The sequence below is a fragment of the Eumetopias jubatus genome, unplaced genomic scaffold (assembly GCF_037043125.1).
Source record: "Eumetopias jubatus isolate StellerSeaLion01/CBP00866 unplaced genomic scaffold, mEumJub1_p1.0 scaffold_3, whole genome shotgun sequence".
In the NCBI taxonomy this organism is placed as follows: Eukaryota; Metazoa; Chordata; class Mammalia; order Carnivora; family Otariidae; genus Eumetopias; species Eumetopias jubatus.
Genome location: NW_028274809.1, coordinates 192712453 through 192732296, shown reverse-complemented (window position 1 = coordinate 192732296; position 19844 = coordinate 192712453).

The following is a 19844-nucleotide window of genomic DNA, read 5'->3' as shown; positions in this document are numbered from 1 at the left end:
TTGACATAAAGGCCTGACCTCGTGACCAATCTGGGGCAGGTGGAAGGAGAGGGGCATGGCAATGCACAAGAATGAGAGGGATTTGGGGGTCAATGAGCGCCGCTGAGGAGATGGGCGGGGGGGGACAGGGGCAGGACCAGGTGAGGAGCCCTGCCTGATGCCCGTGGGGGGGCCTGCCTCACTTCGGGGCCACCCCTGCCCATCCACAGCCCCTCCAGACCTTCCAGCTGGTCTTCTCTTCCTCAGAACGGCCGGGCTCACGTTTGCTTGCTTTTAGGAAGCCAAGGAAGAGTCAATATGTAATAGAGCCAAAGCTGAATGATGAAAAAAATCCAAAATGGGACAAATTCAGCAAAGCATGAGTTAAGGACCAGAGATGATGATGACAGAGCACCAGAGCAAGCTCGGCTTGCGGGGGGAGGCTGGGAAGAGTCTTCCCGGAGCTCTGGAAGGTTCTGAGTGGTACACCACCCACAAGCTAGCTGGTGCTGAGGAACACAGAGGCTGCTCTGTGAAGGTAAACGCTGTGGTCGAGGCAGCTGGGAACACCAGCAGGTTGAAGGGGTGTGAGATGTGGGCCCATGCAGACTGTTCTGGGGGACAAGCAATTGGGCAACACCTCAGGAGCCTTCAATGTGTTCATGCCTCTTGTCACGGCAATTTCACTTCTGAAGAGCTATTCCTAGAAAATCATCCTTAATTCGGAGGTGCTCACTGTGAGACAACCCTAACACCACAAAACATGGAAAGCAAGTATACACTCAATAATAGAGCCAGGGATACACGAATCAGACTGCGGCCATATGCTAGAATGTTCTACAACCACTGAAAACCACTGACAGAGGATCTTAATGACTGGGGGAAACGCTTACACTATAACAGTACTAGAATAAAGCCAGGATATAGAATTGTATCACGTTAGGAGCCCAGGGCCATAAAATAATAACCAGAACGAGAAACACACCGTTACTCTGTTTGAATACTAACTACAGCTGCAGGAAGCATCCTCACAGCTGAATAGCTCCTGCCGATCCTCGCTCTGCTGTATTCTCCACATTTTTCTTAACAACCATGAGTTACTTTAAATATTCAAAAAACAGGTTTTATTTTTAAAGGGATGATGTAAATTTACAAATGCAAACTCCAGAGCAAACCGTCACATACATTTTTACCCTGAATCTTTTGAAGTCAAGGGAGAGCAGAACAGAGCTGGGGATATAGTGCCAGAGTGTGCCAACGATGCATGACTACGGTCTGACACGGATGAAAAAGGGAGTCAGTCACAGGTCTGCAGAGGGGCGACACTGGCTCTGGGTTCTCCACATACACTCTAACCTGTGTCCGACAGCACAAGCCATAAGACACACCAGCCTGTCCGTCTCTATACACGGACACGTCAGTGTGCTTACAAACATGTGCGTGCATGTGCATATGGCTGTTTACACGAACATTCATATGCATCTGAGTATGTGCATAAATGTGAATACATGTGTATGTGCACATGGATATGAACATGAATGTTGTTCATGAAAGTGTGTGTGTCTGAGTCATTTCTGGGAGTACACAGATACACGTGTGCATGAGCGTGTATGTGTTCAAGCACGTGAACGCGCATATGAACATGTGCGTGTTTACGTTTATATGCACACATGACACATTCTTCCCTTAGCTCCCAGCTACAGAATTCCAGAAACTGAGCTTCCTCTCAAGGCAGTGACTTTGATTTGACAATGACATTTACTACTGAATGAAACCGTGTAAGACAAAAGCAAAACTAAAAGCCTCAGATCAGAATAATTCTAGGAGTTCTGCACAAGCAGACATCGTCTGTTTAATTTTTCAACTTTTAAATAAGTTTCACACCAATCTGCTTAGAAAAAAGGTCTGGTGACCTTGAAGTTCACACTGTTAGCGTTTGAAATAAGAGCCATGGGAAGACTTGTGTGTGTCCATGAACGGGGCAGCTCAGGGAGCACTCTGCTGGACAAACCCACCAGGACTTTGATTTAACTTTCTCAGTGTCACTACTTTCAACTCAGTTGAAGCAGCGAACCCCTAGTCTCCAGGAACATTTGAGAAAGGTTAGCACAACAGAAGAGAAGAGTCTACAATGGAACAAATATCTTTTTAGCCTAAACAGCAATAGACGTTACAAAAACCACGATTATATCATCAGGAGCTTTCTTCTTTACCCATCGGGGGGTCTGTAATTATGTCATAATTCATATTTAATTGTTTCATCTGAACACTATTATCTCATTTCTTCGTGATTGTCTTATTCTAGCTGTTTATATTTTTTCCTATTCAAAATGTCATAATCTTCAGACTAAAACACTGAGCTTAGAAAAATATTAGTTTTGTCATGAATGATATATGTATATGATTTAATTTTTATTTTAACTTTTTAAGAAAATTGGACTGTAATTCAAAGATGTCTTGTGTTCTTAACTATAGGAGTCTCCATTTGAATGTTTTAAAATATCACATTGCAATGGGCATTCACAGCTATAGTTCCCTTTATAACAAATATTAAGCACTTTTTTGCAGAATATGGTGCTAATTACTGTTATAAATATTTTCAAATAGAATAAAAAATGCATACCCTACAAAAACTACAGTTTCTTAAATGTACAAAAGAACTGAAACCCAACATTCCCACTGGGAAGTAAAAGCTACATTGGAATGGCCTTGTTCTTTGGAAAGTAGTCATTTCCAAACTGTAATGGGAACATTTTTATAAAATGGTTTTGTGAAATTCAGAAAGACTATTAGCCACAGTTTTAGTCTTTGTTTAGACCTAACGTTGGAGGAAGTTGAGTTTTGATGAAGGAAAGAAAGAATGTCTGCCTGCGAGAGAGAGGGAAATCTGTTCCCAGGGGGTACTTCCTTGAGTCCCAGAGCCCTGGGCTGGGGGTGAGCTCATGGCACCGATCGGAGTAAGTCCTTGCTCACATTTGGAAAGCCACACCAAGTGGCTGTCTTCTGAACAGGTGAGCACCAGGGAGTATGACTAGGGTCTCTGCATGGTGTGCTGGTGACATTGTAACGGGCTCCCTGGTGGGGCTGGACGCTCGGGGGAGCTCTGCTCTAGTGTCGGACAACCTCCATGGCGGCCATGTTCCCACCATGGCTGATTCCAAGCCGCCATTGTGACGCCACTCCCTTCTGGGAGCTGGGAAGACAGGTGTGGTGGTGGGCCATCTTATGGTACATTTACCACACAACGACTGCAAATAACTTCAAGAGTACAGACACTAGTAAAATGTGGTAAATGCAATTAGGGTGACGTTTTAAGTACTTATGACCTGTGTTTCTCACATAATTTACCTAATTGAGTTTGCCCCATTTAATTTTTAATAACGGCTGCATAGAACAACGAGCTCACAAGAGTCCTGAATGTTAGCAGCTGGTTCTCATGAGGCAGTCTCACTGACTACTGTTCACCGTCGCGCCTCCAAACACGCCTGCAGCCGCGGGCCACCACGTGCCAGAGGAGCCTCCAAGAAAGGCCGGACTGAAACGAACAAACAAGGGGAACTCGGGCAGGCATCAGAGAAAAGAGGAGATGTTGCGGGGCGCCTGGGTGGCTCAGTCGGTTAAGCGGCTGCCTTCGGCTCAGGTCATGATCCCAGGGTCCTGGGATCGAGTCCCACGTCGGGCTCCCTGCTCGGCGGGGAGCCTGCTTCTCCCTCTGCCTCTGCCCCTGCTTGTGTTCCCTCTCTCACTGTGTCTCTCTCTCTGTCAAATAAATAAATAAAATCTTAAAAAAAAAAAAGAGGAGATGTTGCATCTTAGTGTCCCTGACATCCAAGTCACACTCAAGGAAAAAATAACAGTTCTTAGGAACTAAAAATATGATTACAGTTTAAAACTTTATAGAATGAAAAGATTATGAAATTTATTCCGAAATGAGAACAAAAATTAACAAAATGGAAAAGAGGGCAAAAATAAGAAAAATTAAGTGATCCATATAAGAGATAGACTATTTGAGTGGTATAATTCCAGATAAAGCAAATAAAGAAAATGCAAGGGAAGGAATTATAAAAGAATTAGAGAAAACTTCCCAGAAGGAAGAATGTGAGCATCCAGGCTTCAACAACCCATCCACAGAAAGATGGACAAAGACCCACAAATCAACGGGAAGGACTATGCTCTTGAAGCTTCAGTATCCTGGGGTCCGAAGAAGATCCTTTTTAAACACTTCTAGGGATGGGGCATAAAGGAGTCCATTCCAAAAATCCAGAACCAGAACGGCCTTGGGGCTCTCAGCACCAGCAGCTGGAAGATGAGAGGACAACAACTTTGAAAGCTGAGGGACAATCCCACGCAGCCTAGATGTATATCCCCAGCCGACCACCCACTAAGGCGGCTGCGGAAAATAAGCCAGAAGGTGAATGGAAGATGGGACCCACCCAAAGGACGACAAAAGTGTCACTAGTCGATGTGGGATCCAGGAAACAGGATCCGGCCAGCAGAGTGGTTAAACCATCTCGGGGTGGCCAGGGCAGAAGAGTCCAGAAAATCAGGCAGGTGGCAGGTCTAGATGGCAGTCAGTCTAACATTTTCTACTTAAATTACAAGCATTTACAGATAAATCCATGGGAAGTATGCAGAACATGATGGAAAAAGAACAAAACAACTCCAGGAACAACAAAAAGGGCCAGAAAAAAAGCTCAACCTTCGTGTATTCCACGAGTCAGCACCAATGGTAAGTAGGTCGGCAGACTCATATAAATACTGGGTATCAGGGTAACCAAGTGTTAAAGTATTCATATACAGAGAGGACGGGGGATGGAAATACGCTTCTGAGAAGCAAAAGGAAGCTAGACCTTCCTTATCCTTAGTAGGTCGATAAATAATACCTAAAACTAAAAAGTCAAGAAAGAGCAGTGTAAGCAGGGTACTTAGAAATACGGAGCAAATACCAGAGAAATAGCTAGAAGCCTGGAGAGAGGCAGCCTCTGGATTCTGGGCGTTGGGGGCGAGGAGGAGCAACAGGAGGGGTACTCCACACCCTCTGACCTCTGACTGCTGAGAACCCAGACCACAGGCGAGCAAACCACGACCACCGTCCCTATCCAGGGCCGCACAGACAGGCACAAAATAGTCCTGCTGACCAGTTACGAGCTGCCAACAATCATATGGTGTGGTCGAGGGTCAGACACGCTGCAAATGCACACACTGCTCAGACCTGTTGCCCCAACTAGGTCTTAAATGGTGAGCGGTGGTACTTCTGGGGCCTCTTTACAAAGGGCCCAAGGACCTTTATCCCAAGAAATGCACTTCTTTGGGTGACATGTAAGCACCGTAATAGTCCTTTGGGACATTTTTGAGGTGTGCAGAAGACCCGTCAGCTCCTGACCCTCTGCCCAGTGAGAGTCCGTCCCTGGGGCTGCCCATACTTAAAGTCATCGCCCACGCTGGACTCCGCATCTGTACCTACAACTACAGTCAGAGGGAAGCCCACTCTTGCTTTTTCCGATTTGAGAACAAATGAATGCTACCATCCGACTTCCAAAACAGACCCCAGTGTTGGGGGCCAGTGGGTGACATTTCAACAGCATCCAAAGAAGGAAGGAAAAGGAGCAAGTCTTCAGGTGAAATGATTACTCCAGTGCAGCAAATGTTTTCACGGGGGGGACACCCCCGACACAGCTGCCTTTCAGAAGCAAAACTTTAAGAAGCTTGCAAAATGACAACGCCCGTCTCTGAACGGACTCCCGGGGAGCCCCAGCCGCGGGGACAATGTCCCAGTTCACGGTGACATTCCCACTGCGAGGCCCCGTCCCTGCAGTGCGCCATCACACATCAGTGCAGACATCACAATGTGGTATCAGAGTGCTACGTCCAGCCTTGCCTCTCTGGGGCCTCCGTGCCTCCCCTGCTAGCACTCCGGGCCGGGGGCTTGCGGAGGGCCGGCTCAGACGGCAGCAGGGGTCAGGGTACTCAGGGGCCTGACACCCACCTGCCGAGTGACCTTGGCCAAGGCCATGTACCCCCTGCCTCACTTCTCATTTCTACTAGACAGTAGCTGTATTTGGGGGAAGTAATAAAAAGCAATATGCTCAAGTCGGTCATTAAAAGACTGTTTAATTTTAATTTTTCAGCTGTAAAGATAACTCATGAATAAAGCCCAGATTTAAAGGGAATGCTGAAGGAGTCTGGGTGCTAGAATGTTCCTTCTTAGGTTGCAACACTGCTGATGAGGAGAAGGTTCCGGCAGAGGGAGGACCGCTGAGTGTGGGGGGCATTTCTCTATCGCCGGTGGCTCACTTCCACACTTGGGTGAGAAAACAAGGCAACTTCCTAAGAAAAGTGAACGTGACTGGCCTCGAGCTTTCAGCAAAACCTTAACGGCAAGCAAAGGAAAGTATCCCCTGGGTTAACAAGGCAGCTACCTCAGAATTCTTTTGGACTAAGAAGAAAGAGTAATTAATCCCTGATTAATAAACAGAGCCATTATTCAGGTAAGAGAAGAGCAAATCTTTACTGCATTTGTTTTTTCCTGAGAGACAGGTGCAAGCATCCCCCAGTCCGGACAGGGGCCGTGGCTACAGGGGCCCAAGCTGTCTACATCTCCAGGACCCTACCCCGCTTTCAGTGGTTTCAGCGCTGGCAGAACCAGCGGCGTGCCCACAGCCAACCCCTGTGGTCGGTGAGAGGGACCAGGAAAGAGCAGATCTGCTCAGACCGTGTGCCCCAGGTAACGGCTGAGACCTGGTGACTTTTAAATTTCATTTCCACTTCAGTTTAATTTTATTTGACACCAGTAAGATGTGATTTTGCTATAGAGACAGTGTTGAAGGCAGAAATTAGTTTTCTTTCCCAGACTCTCAAAGTGGGCATACAGAGGTACAGGGGCGTCAGGGGACCCAACAGTTAGTTATCCTTGGTGTATCTGACATTTTGCATTGTTTTTCGTTAACACCCCATGTGATTTGATCTCCTCAAACTTCCCAAATAGATTTAACTTTGAAAACAATTCAATGCTCAATTACAATAAAAATGACAGAATAATCCTCGTTTACAAATAGTATGCTAACTGCAGTTTGTTGAGATGATCAACATTTGAACCAGGGGCGAGTTCAAAGCAGCGTTTCGAACACCCCTGCGAACATGGGAAGCAGGACATCCCCAGAGAGAAGGCGGACACTCTGAACAAGTAGGTCACCTCTGTGTTGCTCCCCCAAGCTGCTCTCATTTTAGGGACAAAGGGGAAAGGCCATCTATAGTACAAGGGGAAGCATCACCGAAACGGGACATTTGGGACACTTGCGAGCTTTCCCGATTTCTTTCCCAGAAGGTGTGTGGCTGAGATATGGGACTTAAGGAGCCATTTTCCATTTTAGAGCAGAAAGAAAGGTCTCCAACATAAAACAGGTGTTGTACCACAGTCTGCTGGGGGCGGGGGGGGGGGCGGCCCATCTCTGTCCCCGACCCCACTGTCCTCATGTGCCAGATCCAGTAACTGCTACTTTGTGATGAGGGAGGCACTTGTGTGTGCAACAGTTAGGATTGTATCTGGCTTGTTCACCAAGACCTAGTGTGCCGAAGGGTTGTGGCTCCCGTAAAGCACCAGCAAGGAGCTAAAAATGGGGATCCAGGAGGGACAATTTTCAGAAAGACATCAGTCTCTATGTAACAGTCTGGTCATTCATCAATAAAAGGAATCATTAACTCGATACAAAGAGTAAATTAAAAATCGAAATAGAATGACTGAATTTTCACTGGCCATGAACCATTAGGGTTATCCCCAAGCATACGGATCACATTGCCACAAACCTGGACTGTTCCCAGACTTGGGCTGCCCCCGGAGAGCCTCCTCTTGCTGCACAAGCCTGTTGATCAGCACTGAGGTCATTGCTAATGGCACCACGTTTTCTCCCAAGCAGGATGCCTCTCCTGGGTCCTTACCAGTCCGTCATGTCTTATTCGGGGTACTTCGGTGCGACATCAGCGTTTCTAAGGTGTTCCACATACAGGTAATGGCCCCTTCCCGGTCCACCCTGGCTTCCTGTTGGGTGGTTCACAAGGCTTCCCACCCCAAGAAGATCAGCAGCACCTAATCTGGTGCTGAGGACCAAGGAAGCAGGACAAAATGACGGGTTACAGGGCCACCCAGTCCCTCTGTTATTCGCTCTCGTCCTTACCTCCTGTCCCAGCCGGTCACAAAGTCCACATGCCTCTCATTCCCAGCCTCGCCCTGGACCCTGAGTCCATCTACTGATGACCCAGCCTTCTAATTGCCATCTAAATGCTTCCAGAGCAGGTTCCCCAGCTCCAGCCACTTCCCCTCCCTGGAAGCCACCCTCACAGCAGCAATGCTACTAAAACAGAGTTTTCATGCCCAGTCTCTGCTCTGAAGTAGACTGGGACACCCTACAGCCTGTGGCATTGGCTGGTGTCCTCTGCTTGGCCTTTGCCCATCTGCTCCCGCCTTTTCTTCACTGTCTCAGGGCGCTCCACTGTGCCCTTGGACACATACATTCCTTCCCAACCTCCACAGAAGCCTTTTCTCTGCCTGGGAAGCCCACTCGGCATCAGCCAGGGAAGAGTCTGTGCCCAGGTCCTGCACATTCCTCCGGGAGTGCCGAGCTGCCTGTCTCCTTCAGCTCCCAGTCCCACTGCGCTGGGACCCTGTCCTTTCTGGCACTGGCCACAAGCCACACTGTGTCCCCAGTGCAGATGCACGAGAACCGTGAGACGTTGATCCCCGCTGGTGGCCAACGTGGTGCCTGGGACACGGAAGGGGCCTTCTTGCTATGAGTAATGACAAGGACAATGTGAAGGTGGAGACCCGCGTTTGAACCTGCTCTGGAGAGGACCCATCTGAGGGGCATGCAGGGAAAGCACTGACGCGGGCAGTGGTTTACAAGAAGGGCTTCATCCCCTCCAGCTCGCTACGGTTGGACAGGTGCTCACCAGCCACACCCTGCCAACAGGCAACGAATCAAAGACAATTCAAAAGCAATTGCCGCTGCATGACACCCCTTCCAAAAAAACTAAAGCATAATTCTCCTGCCATCTACTTAAACACTTAATCAGGTATTCGGTAGGCCTGGATGGAAATAAGTTAACCCAAAATGTTTGGCACTTTTCTAACTTGGGTGTTGGCCTCATAGCCATAATTTTGACCAAGCCACAGATATACCTTCCTAAAACACAGGTAATACTTAGGTCCAATTAACACACTCTAGACCCACTATGTGGCGATAACATTGTTAGAGTACTTACTTTTCTAAATACGATCGGAGCCTACTCTTGACTGCTCTTAAAGCAGTTCACAGGCTCTTTTCCCTCTGCTATTGCACTTGATCATACAACCTTCATTTTCCAAACAAGGAAATGGAGGCCCAGAGACATAAGGAATCTCCTAGGGGTTACCCAGCTCCTGAGCAGAAAGGCTGGATTGTAGGTCGAGCAGTCTCCACCCTGGTCAGCTTCACCAAAATACCAAGCATCACCCCCAGAAACCTGGTTTCATGCTGACCATGTGTTTTCAAGCCTCTCCTCTTTGCTCACACCACTGTCCCACACAATTTCCATTCAGTACGAGGCCAGGCCGAAAGGTTTCAGCTTTAGAGCTCGGGGCTGGGGAGGACATGAGCCTGGGGATAGCAGTAGCCAACAGCCAAGGTAAGCCGTTGGTGTCCCCGCCAAGCCTGGCAGGGTTGGCAGGTGGAGAACATGCCCTTAGGCAAAGGCACATAGCACATTTGTGGATATGAGGTCCTAAGACGGCACACAGGTCAAATCCAAGCCCTCATCAGCCTCATGCAGCCCACGTGTCCTTTACCAGAGAAACAAGAAGGAACGAAATACCAAACACTTCATCATCCCACTGCCCACGGTCTGAAGGGGGAGAAGCCCAGACAGAGACCATGGGAAAGACCCCAGTGTCCGGGCCCCTCTGCTGCTGCCTGGCACGCCTGGCTCCTGGGGCGGGGCGGGGTATGCTCCTCAGCACCTTCCATGTTAACGGGAAATCTCAGTCCATCTGCTTCCAGACTTCTGGCAGCAGTGAACACATACACTGATGACTCCGGTATCTGAGTCTTAGAAGAATTTCACAGGATCATGTCCAGAAGCACGTCAGAGGTATTCGAAGACCAGGGGTTTACCACTGATGAGAGGACCATATTTTTAGGGTATTTTTTTAGGACATCTGAAGTTAGGGGTTCTGCTCAAGAGTGCAAGGACCTCCTGTCGCCGTTAACTGTTAATGGGACTGGGTTTCTGTCAATGATCATTCCAGGAGGCTTTGGACATCAGGAGCGTGAGCAAAGCAGAAGGAAATGGAGAAGGAAGTGGGACAGAGAAAAGGAAGGTCGGGGGCTCAAGCCTGTTGTGGGGGCACCGGAGGGAGCACACCCAGCGGCTAGAGAATCATAAGAGCCAGTCCCAAACTGCGGCGGGCTCAGGGGCCACACCTGTCCTCCACCTCCGTGCCTGCTGTAACTCGAGGGGAGCCCAGGAATGTCGGCATTTAGGGCCACAGTCGGTGTGGGGCTTAGACTGCCTCATGCAGTACTTCCACCACTATAGACCAACAGGTAAGGGCTTGCGAACATGGCCCCATTCTACTGACGAGGACGCCAAGGCCCAACCCGGGAACTTAAAGGAACGTGCCCAACCTTAGGATCAGCTTCACTTGCTGCAGGTGGTCCAAAGGGGCAGCACAGAAAACCCCCAAATCTGAGCACATTGAGACACTGCGGACGAAGGGAATATTCTAGAGCCTCACAAGTCACGTCTCTGTGTCTCTTTCTCTCCTCTGTATTGTTAACACCACCTTCACATGCTATAGGAAAGTAGATTTTTCCAAGTCCACCATAATGAATCGCCCTCGATTATGATACCAACATGAACCTCTCAGCCTGATCCAGAGATTCTGCTTCTTCCCACAAACGGGAAAGAAACCTCAGGGACGCCCAGCTGTCCTGGTGGGTCTCTTCTCTGGCTACCTGGATTGCACAGCAGCCCCGCAATCAAGAAGGCCCCACTTCATCCCGGCCCGTATGAGTTCCTCTTTCCCACTGGAAAACCGGTAAAAACTAATCATAAAACACTCCTCATGGCCGGAGCTCCTGTGTCAAGGTTAGAAGCGTGGGTTTAGAATCTCATTTCTCCCAGGACGGGCCAGACTGAGAGCGACAGCGGAAGGAGCCCGGCCTGTCCACCTGCTTGAAGTCACTAATTAATTACTAAGACCTCTTGACAGGTCTCTGCAGAGCCAAGCTTCCTTCCCAGATTTGACTCAAACCACCCTGGGAACAGGGCATCGGCCGGAGGCCAGTGGGCCTGGTTCTGGGCCACGAGGCCGGCGGGGGCCGGCCTGGGAGGTTCGCTCCCGCCTGCTCATGAACATCAGCGGGACGACAGATCTGCAATATTTCGGCAAATGTAATGAGCACAGGAAACTGACAGCAGCTCCAAATAAATTACAGCTTAAAAGACAAGGAAGGTCCCAGGAGAGACGGCCGCAGAAAGGAGCCGCTGACCAGGCCCAGGTGACACTGAGCTGGAAATGGTCCCTGGCTGATTAGCATAACAAAAGTTCCAGTGTTTAAAGAAAAAGTCCTTCCATGTAAATGAAAGAGGAGGAAAAAGAAGCCCATCTTCCTATAAACATAGTTATCTTTAAAAAACGTCCAGTCCAAGGTAGATCTGAACTGTATTGTAAACAACCCCGTATAGAAATGGGCTCTTAAATAGTCCCTCTTGGTCTGTATTTATTCCTCTGTTATCTGGAGGGAATTGACCAGCTGTTTGAAACCACAACAGTCACGCACGCATGCACGCACATGCACACGCACACACACACTCACGCACATCCATGCACACACGCACGTGCACGCACACATGCACACGCACGCACACACACATGTAGTTTCCCCCACTCTACGGAAGACCAAAGGCAGACTTGACATCACTTATGAACCAAAAGTGAAAACCACAGTAAATCAGATAAAGACATATCAGACTTATTCAGGAATTTATACCAGAGATTCAGAAATTAGCCCCATTTATCAAAAAATGTTGATTATTTTTATTATTTAAATTCATTATAAATTCTCAGAATAAGAAGCCACGCAAAAACCAAAACAAGAATCAGAATTAGATCTTTGTAAAAAAAAAGCAGAATATCGTGTCCTTCACTCAATTTTATTCCAGAATGTACCTGAAGATCCGTAACACTGTTGCTCAAAGTGCGACCCCGTGCGCCAAGCCTCTTCTGTGTGCCAGGCACTGCACTAGGCAGTTCTCACAACCAACTTCCAAGGGCTATTACTGCACCCATTTCAAAGATAAGGAACTGAGTTCACAGAAATTACATCATTTAACAGGTCAACTGAGCCAAACTTGCCTTATGTAGAGATAAATTCAACAGGAATCTTATATTCAAAGGAAGTCCTGGCTTTTCCCATCCATCCTATTTGCTCAGTGAGCCTCCAGCCCCCTCCTGTCCTATCGTGGAAGCACCACTGTGGTCCTGAGCAGTGGGCGGCCGATGCAAGCAGCTCTGGGCCACGAGAGACTCTCCCGGGAAGAGCGTATCTCTCCCTCGCATGACAGCGCCTAGAGCAGGAGGCCCGTGAGCGTCACAGATGTGGCTCCTTCCGTGCAGAATGCCTCCTGTCACGCTGTCTGTCGGGGGGCAGGCAGGGGCCAGGGACGAACAACAGCGCATGGTGCGCCCCTAACGAGCTATTGGGGAAGCCCCGGGCACACTTCTGTTTGCCCTTCCGAGCTAGAACTCAGGGTAAGCACTTCTCCGACTTTAGTAGATGGCACAGCTAACCACCCAAAGGCCCGTCCCTTCCCTCATGTATGAAGACACAGGGCGTTCTGGGTCTGCCCCGCATCCCTGCATCTACTTCCGCACAGGTGACTGTAGGGCCAGCCCCTATTTCTTCTCATCTCCGCCTCCCTGGGGTGGCGGTGTCCAGTCTGACCACTGGCCTCCTGCTGGTCTCTGCCATCTGCCTCTCCCAGAACGCTAACCACTAACACCAGTGTGAGAGGCTGAATCATGTCCTCAATGACTCCTCTCTGCAAGCCCTAACCCCCAGAAGCACAGGACGTGACCTTATTCAGAAACAAGGTCGCTGCAGATGTAACTGGTTAAGTTGAGGTCACCCTGGGGTCAGGTGGTCCTAATCCAATGACGGTGTCCTTATAAAAGGGGAGGTGAGGACACAGCAGAGGCCACAGGGAACACCATGGGGACTCTGGGCGTGTGCTGGACCCCCTTCCCCGGCGCTTTCCGAGGGAGCGCGGGCCTGCCTGCACCCCGATCCTGGGCCGGCGCCTCCAGGACTGGGAGAGAGCAGGTGCGCGGTGCAGCCCGCCCGGCTGGGGCGCTGTTACGGCCCCAGGACACAGACACCCAGCCCAGACCTTTAAATATGTCAACAGTCTACCATGTACATAACATATATCCTGAGAAATAAAGCATGCAGCTTAGTACTTCAGGTGATTTTCTTCCTATTGGTTTTCCCGAAGCTGCATCTCCCAGGTGACTAGCCCAGGATGATCAAGTCTGAGTTGCTCACAAACTTTCCATCAGGACACTTGCCCCAGAGAATTCATCATAAATCTACAGAGAGCAAAGCCCTCTCACCACCCACCCCCACAACACTTTAAAACATGAGTCGATTCACCAGGATCCGTGACCAGGCACTTTCCACCAAGCTGGCTCCCTCATGCCCCTGTTCTGGCGGGAGCGCCTCCTGGGGGTGGGGTGGAGGGCCGCATCCAGCAGGCATCCAGAAGTGTGAGCGTGCAGACGAGGCTGGCTGGCGCCCGCCTGCTCATCCACTATTGCAGTGGGAAAATCGCAGCGTATCACTGCAGCAATTAATCCGCACTTTTGTAGCTGAACTCACAATACTCGTTTCAGGATAGAGTTGGAGTGAGGAGAGCCTATCTATATCTGTAAATGAATGATATCATTATTTTGGGAAATGAAAGTTTAAGCTCTGTAAAACATACAATCCCATAGAGATCTCAGCGAAGGAACTTGTGCGTGCAGGTGTTCAACGTGATAAGGTACGTCACCCTTTATCTGAGTCCTCACAGGCAAATATTAACATAGCCATGAATTAAGCTTTTAATCCCTTTTATTATAAATTGAATATCTTTATTTTAACAAACATCAACAATGTGCATTATTGTGGTCCCAACTATTCATTGCTATTCCCCATAGCGCACCGTTACATGATACGCCACAATACACGTGTTCTGGAGCGGCGGGCATCTGCCCGAGCACGCCACACTTTCCCTCCTTCTTCCTTCCTCTGAACAAAGACGTGCTCCGCTCCAAGTCGGGAAGGAGGGCCTGGCTCCGTTGGGCTTCATGTTGGAAACATTTACTAGAAATCCAGTTTTCTTCCTCTGAAATATTGAAAGGAGTTTGCCTGAGATCAGAACAGCACACCTAAGGGGTTGGTGGGGACCAGAGGCCGGGCGGAGGCGTCGGGTTGGGTCCAATAGGGGTCCAGACTCCGTCCCACGTGCCAGTGACATGCGGTGGCAGTCTAGGCTCGTACAGGAGGGGAGAGCCTCAGGCGGTCACCGGAGGCACACGACTTACTCATCACGTCAATGCAGCGCGTGTTCCAGAAGCTTCTATGCACACGCGGCCTGGGCCAGGCCTGCAAGATGCAGGGTGCAGTAGGGGAGGCTCTGACTTCAGCGGAGGCAGCAGCATGAACCCAAACAGTCAGGAAAAAGGCAGAACGCACCTCAGCACCTCATGGAGGTGTGAGAAATCGAGGAGGAGGGTCACTGATCGCGGGACCAAGGCAGGTTCTGGGGTACAGACAAAAGTGTCACGGATCCAGAAAACATGCCAACACCACGGTGGAGGGCACGTCAAAAGGTGAAGCAGCCGCAGCGTGGCTGTCCCACACGTGACTTTGTAGGTCGTGACCCTTGACAGGAGAGGAAACCAGGCCTGCCACAGTCAGGGACCCTGCAGGGAGCATGGCGGGTCCATGACACCTCCCCAGCCTCACAAAGTCATTTTCCAGCAAACCGCGCCGACTCCCCGCCATGATCTTCACATGCGGTCTTTCATGCCGGTGTCCAAGCACAGGTCTACTCCCCCCCACACACTTGTGTGCATGCTCATGTGCCCACACGCACACACATGCACATGTCCACAGCCCAAGTTCTCACGGAAAGCAAAGTCATTAGAAAGAGCACACGATTCTGTCTTGTGTGGCGTTATGGCTGCTAGTCAGTCCCTGCCACCCTGACCACGGAGGCGACCCAGGCCTGGGAAGGGAACCCCAATGAGTAGAGCAGAGGCTCCTACAAGCCCCAGCACTGACACTAAAGGTGTGCCTGCCATGGATGCACTCGGGGTGCACTGCTGCTGTAGGGGGCCCAGGAACGAGGGGAGCAGCTGCTGAGGTGCTCCTCGTGGGCAGTGCGTGGGCTGCAGCTTCACGAACACACCATGCTCTGCAATTTTAACGAGCCTTAAAAGTACAGTTCCAGATGTCTCCACGTCCCCTACCATGGAGGACGGACAAGTCGACAGGCAGACAGATGTCCACCAGACACAGAGGCTACAGATCCAGGAACTTGGAAGGAACCACAGGTAGACAAAGACCTCAGACAGCTGCCTGAGAGCACCAGACAAGCCCCATCTCTGCCCCGGCCTCTGTTAAATTATATTTTTGTTCTCTGTGTCTTCAGGGATATTATTTCTCCAGTGAATATTCTCGATCAGAGGGCTTCACGGTTGCCGGAGGAAAGTGAGTGGAGATCCAGTGCCATGTGTAAAAAGACTAATGCTGATGGCGCACATGGTGCAACTAAAGGCGGCCAGGTGATGCCTGTGTCGGAAGCTGTGTGTCTAGTTTAGACAATTCAGAGTAACCTTCATTATCCTCAAAAAGCCTTCTGATTGTTTTCTTCTTTCAAATGCTACCTTTGCACGTCATTTTTCCAGCTTGACATATGGCCCTGTTAGAGCTCCAAGAAGTGCCTGCCTGACGTCCCGAAGGCAATCCTCGGGGCTCCGCGGTCACTGAGAGGCGAACACTGTCCCCATGACGGTCTCCTGTGCACAGTGGGGCTGTGGCCGCCACGCCTGGAGAAGAGAGCCCACGTCGACGGCAGGCACAGCCACAGGCTTTGGGACAGGAAAGCGAGCTCCGCGTGCCCCCTCCCCCCGTGCGCCTGGGGGGTCAGAGGCTGCGGTCGCCTGTAAGCCTCAGGGAGTGACACGTGCCCTCACATGAGGACGCCTTTTTGGGGAAGCCGGTAGGGCGTGGTCCACAGAGCACAGCTATCACTCCTTGCGGCGAACGATGATGCATCCCTAAGCCGGACTAGAGAAACGCATTCTGCTGATCCTACTAAGACCTGTGATTTTATGGTCACTTCATAAGCTTAGGTTTGCAGAGCTCACTTCTCAAAAGGCCCTTATCTTGCAAACTTTGCCCGAATCGGGAGATGCAGGAACAGCAGGGTCTTGGAAAGGACTCTTCGCCTGAGCCCCCCGCCTTCAGGCCTGGCTAATATCTCTGTGCATTCGTCTCCCACCCCGTATTTTATTTCTTTTTCTTGAAAAAAAAAAAAAAGCAAACTTCTGTGTTAAATGTATGCCTTACACTTTACTAATTGGCTCTATCTTAAAATGAACACATATATAGAGTAAATTTTTAAAATTACAAACCTTAGGTACAACTAGAAAAATTAACTTTCATTTATTAAATTATTAATAATGAATATTTGTTCTTGCCTTGAATTTGTCCCTTGAGTTTATAACAACAAAATTACTATGTGTTCTTCTCTTGGAATCAGACTATATTGGTCCAAAAAAATTTGGCATCAAATTTCTAACTTATTTTTGTGTTTCTAATTTAACTTTCTAACTTCATAGATGCAAATGCTACTTTATTTATTTATGTTGGCTATGGTACTTCATATCAAACAATGGTTTCATTTTCCTTCAGGCTCTACTACTAAAGTAATTTCTCAAAAATGCCAGGTATCTTTTCTTATAAAATTTGTTTTTCCCACTTCTATGGGGCAGAAATTGAAAGGAAAAGTGAAAAGTTCTGGATCAGTTGGATGCTGGTGGTCCATGTAATTCCTTAATGTTTCCACGATTCCAAGCTCCTCCAATGACCAAAACACCCCAGGTACCCACAGTTTCACTGAAAGCTCATCACACCTCATTCTCTGGTTAATAACCCACGCCTCGTACAGCCACTGAGATGTGGCTCTCCTTCGTGAAGGGCTGCTCCCTAGTGTCTACAGCACCTTCAGGAGGGACGGGGCTGAGTGCCCAGCCTGCAGAATGTCCTCTCCATCCGCGCAGACGGATCGAACACTTCAAAAAGAGGCAACTGTAGTGAAGGAAATGTCATCAGCACTGACGGTCACAGATTTTGAGAGGTGTTGGCCAAATGATACAGCCAGTCAAACTGCACAAAACCTCCAACCCTGGGTAGCTAGCTGGCCTCTACAAGACAGCACTTTGCTGCAGTGGGAGCTGGAAAGATTTTGGGCAATCTCCCCTCTGTGCCCCACTCTGCAGGAGCCAAAACTGCAGGTGGGGGGAGGCAAAGGGAGCAGCAGGTTCCCCCATGCCTCCCACCCCTGCCCCAGGTAAACGTGCCCCCACCCAGAGGACAGGCTGGGGACAAGCCCCACAATCTGGGGGGAGGGGCCATTACCCCAGCAAAGCAGGACTAACAGCCACAATTGGGGGACCTAACATCTGGGGGTATCCTGCTGCGAGACTGCACATACCCCCAGCCCAGAGGACTCACCCCAGAACAGAAGGCTCGATGCCTTCAGGGACAGCAAGCTCCTGGCCACAGGGTGGGGACGGTGTCAGTCGGGGAAGAAGTTGTGGACATGGACCATGGTGATGGTCGCAACACCATGGGAATGTGGTGAATGTCACTGAACTGGACACTAACAGTGTGGTGAAAATTGTAAATTTTACTCATATGTATTTTACCACAAGTTTTTAAAATGAGTAGAAAAATTAAAGCAGCAACAGTGCTCTGACATTAGTTTCAAACGTAGCCTTAAGAAGCCACTAACTTCCTTGGGCTCCGCATTGTCTTGTGCAAAAGGAGCATCTGAGGTTACTTTGTATGATGTATTTTAAAGCAGCAAAACCTACTTTCCTGGAAAATCTGACACACAAACCCAGAATCAGGTTGCTGTTGTCTTTGCTCCATGGCAAGAATAGTTTCTGTCGATCAGACTAATGCAAACGGGCTGAGTCAGAGCTTCTCTGGTCCAACCGGGCACCTCAACACAACCCCAGAGACCTACTGATATGGTTTACAAACACCCAAGATGTGTCTCCTCATGACCACATGACCAAGATGTGTCAGTCAGTCTCCTCAACTTCTCAACATCTGTGATTCCTGATCTCCTGCACTCGAGAGACGGAAAACATCCAACAGGAAGCTACCCTCATGATGGACGACAATGCCCGAGAACCACGCTGAGGCCCCGGGCTGCTCCAGAGCATGCATCAGGACTGCAGCGGTGACTCCCGTAACCACCTGTCTCACGACCAGCTGCCCAACCAAACCACGTGCTCCACAGATGTGTCCAGGCCACAGACATGTCCACGCCATGTGCGTACCACCAAGGACCCCCGGCCCCTGGCTCTCTGGCATATGATGGATGTGTCCTTCCTGACGCCCCGTGCTTTAGCCAATGGGCTGTGAGTGGAAAAGCTGTCTGTCAACTCCGACCCAGAGCACTAAGCTGCTAGGGGAAGGCCACCTACGGCTGCCACTCTCCCTTCTACCAGTCAACAACTCCCGTGAGTGCATCCTGGAGGGAGAGAGACGCAGGGCAGGACGCCAGCTGGACCTTGAGGAGCCTTTGCGGATTCCGGCCACTGAGCTCCGGGGATGGTTGGTTTCCTTCACAAGACTTAGTTTGTCCTGACTAGCACTTTATGCCCAGTTCCAGTACCTAGGACTCACCCAAGACTGGCCAAGTGAATACATCACATGCACGCACACACACACACGTTACAACAAAATGAATTTGACAACAAGCTCATGCAAACATACCTGATGAGCATGTTATCACTGAGCGTGCAGCATCTATTAACAACTTTTCGAAGCATCTGCCCCAGAGTCCAGCTATTCTGTCCCATATTCTCTGTCCCTGTGGTCAGCCTTCCACTGGGGAAAGCCACCTGACACCCTCACCTTTGTCAAAAGTCTGGGAAGGAAGATCAGAAACTAAGGGCACTTGGGTAGGTCGTAGTTGGGCTCCGAGAAGACGGTGACGGGCATCAGCTTCGCTATAAGGAGTGAGATTAGGAGACCATTCTGGGACCAAATGACAGGAGCAGATCAGGTGGCCTGTAAATATAGCCCTTATTCATCAGAGTCTCCCTTGCAGTTCAGTCTGTTATTATTTAGTGTTTGTGTCCACACTGGTGAAGGGCAAGGAGGACAGTCGCCAAAGGCAGCTTCTACAGAGTCAGGACACAGCCCAGTAGTTTCTAGAAGTTGCTGCCTGCTCAATGAAAGAAATGTTTATCCCAACACCAACTCCTGAGGCAGTCAGCCGAACGTGGCAGAGACCGGATGAAGGTATTTACGCCGTGCGTGTGCGTGTGCGTGGCACGGCTTACTAAAATGAAGATGAACAGCCCCGCGATTACGGGCCCAGGCTGCTCTCTACAGCATTCCCTCATGGAACAGAATTAATTAGAACTCACAAGCTAAACAAACCACCGCAGGAAGATTATCTCCCATAATTGAATTGTGAACTCTGATGCTTGTGAGTTCAACTGTCTTAAATTAATGAGCCCTGTCTGGTGGGATCCCAGGCCT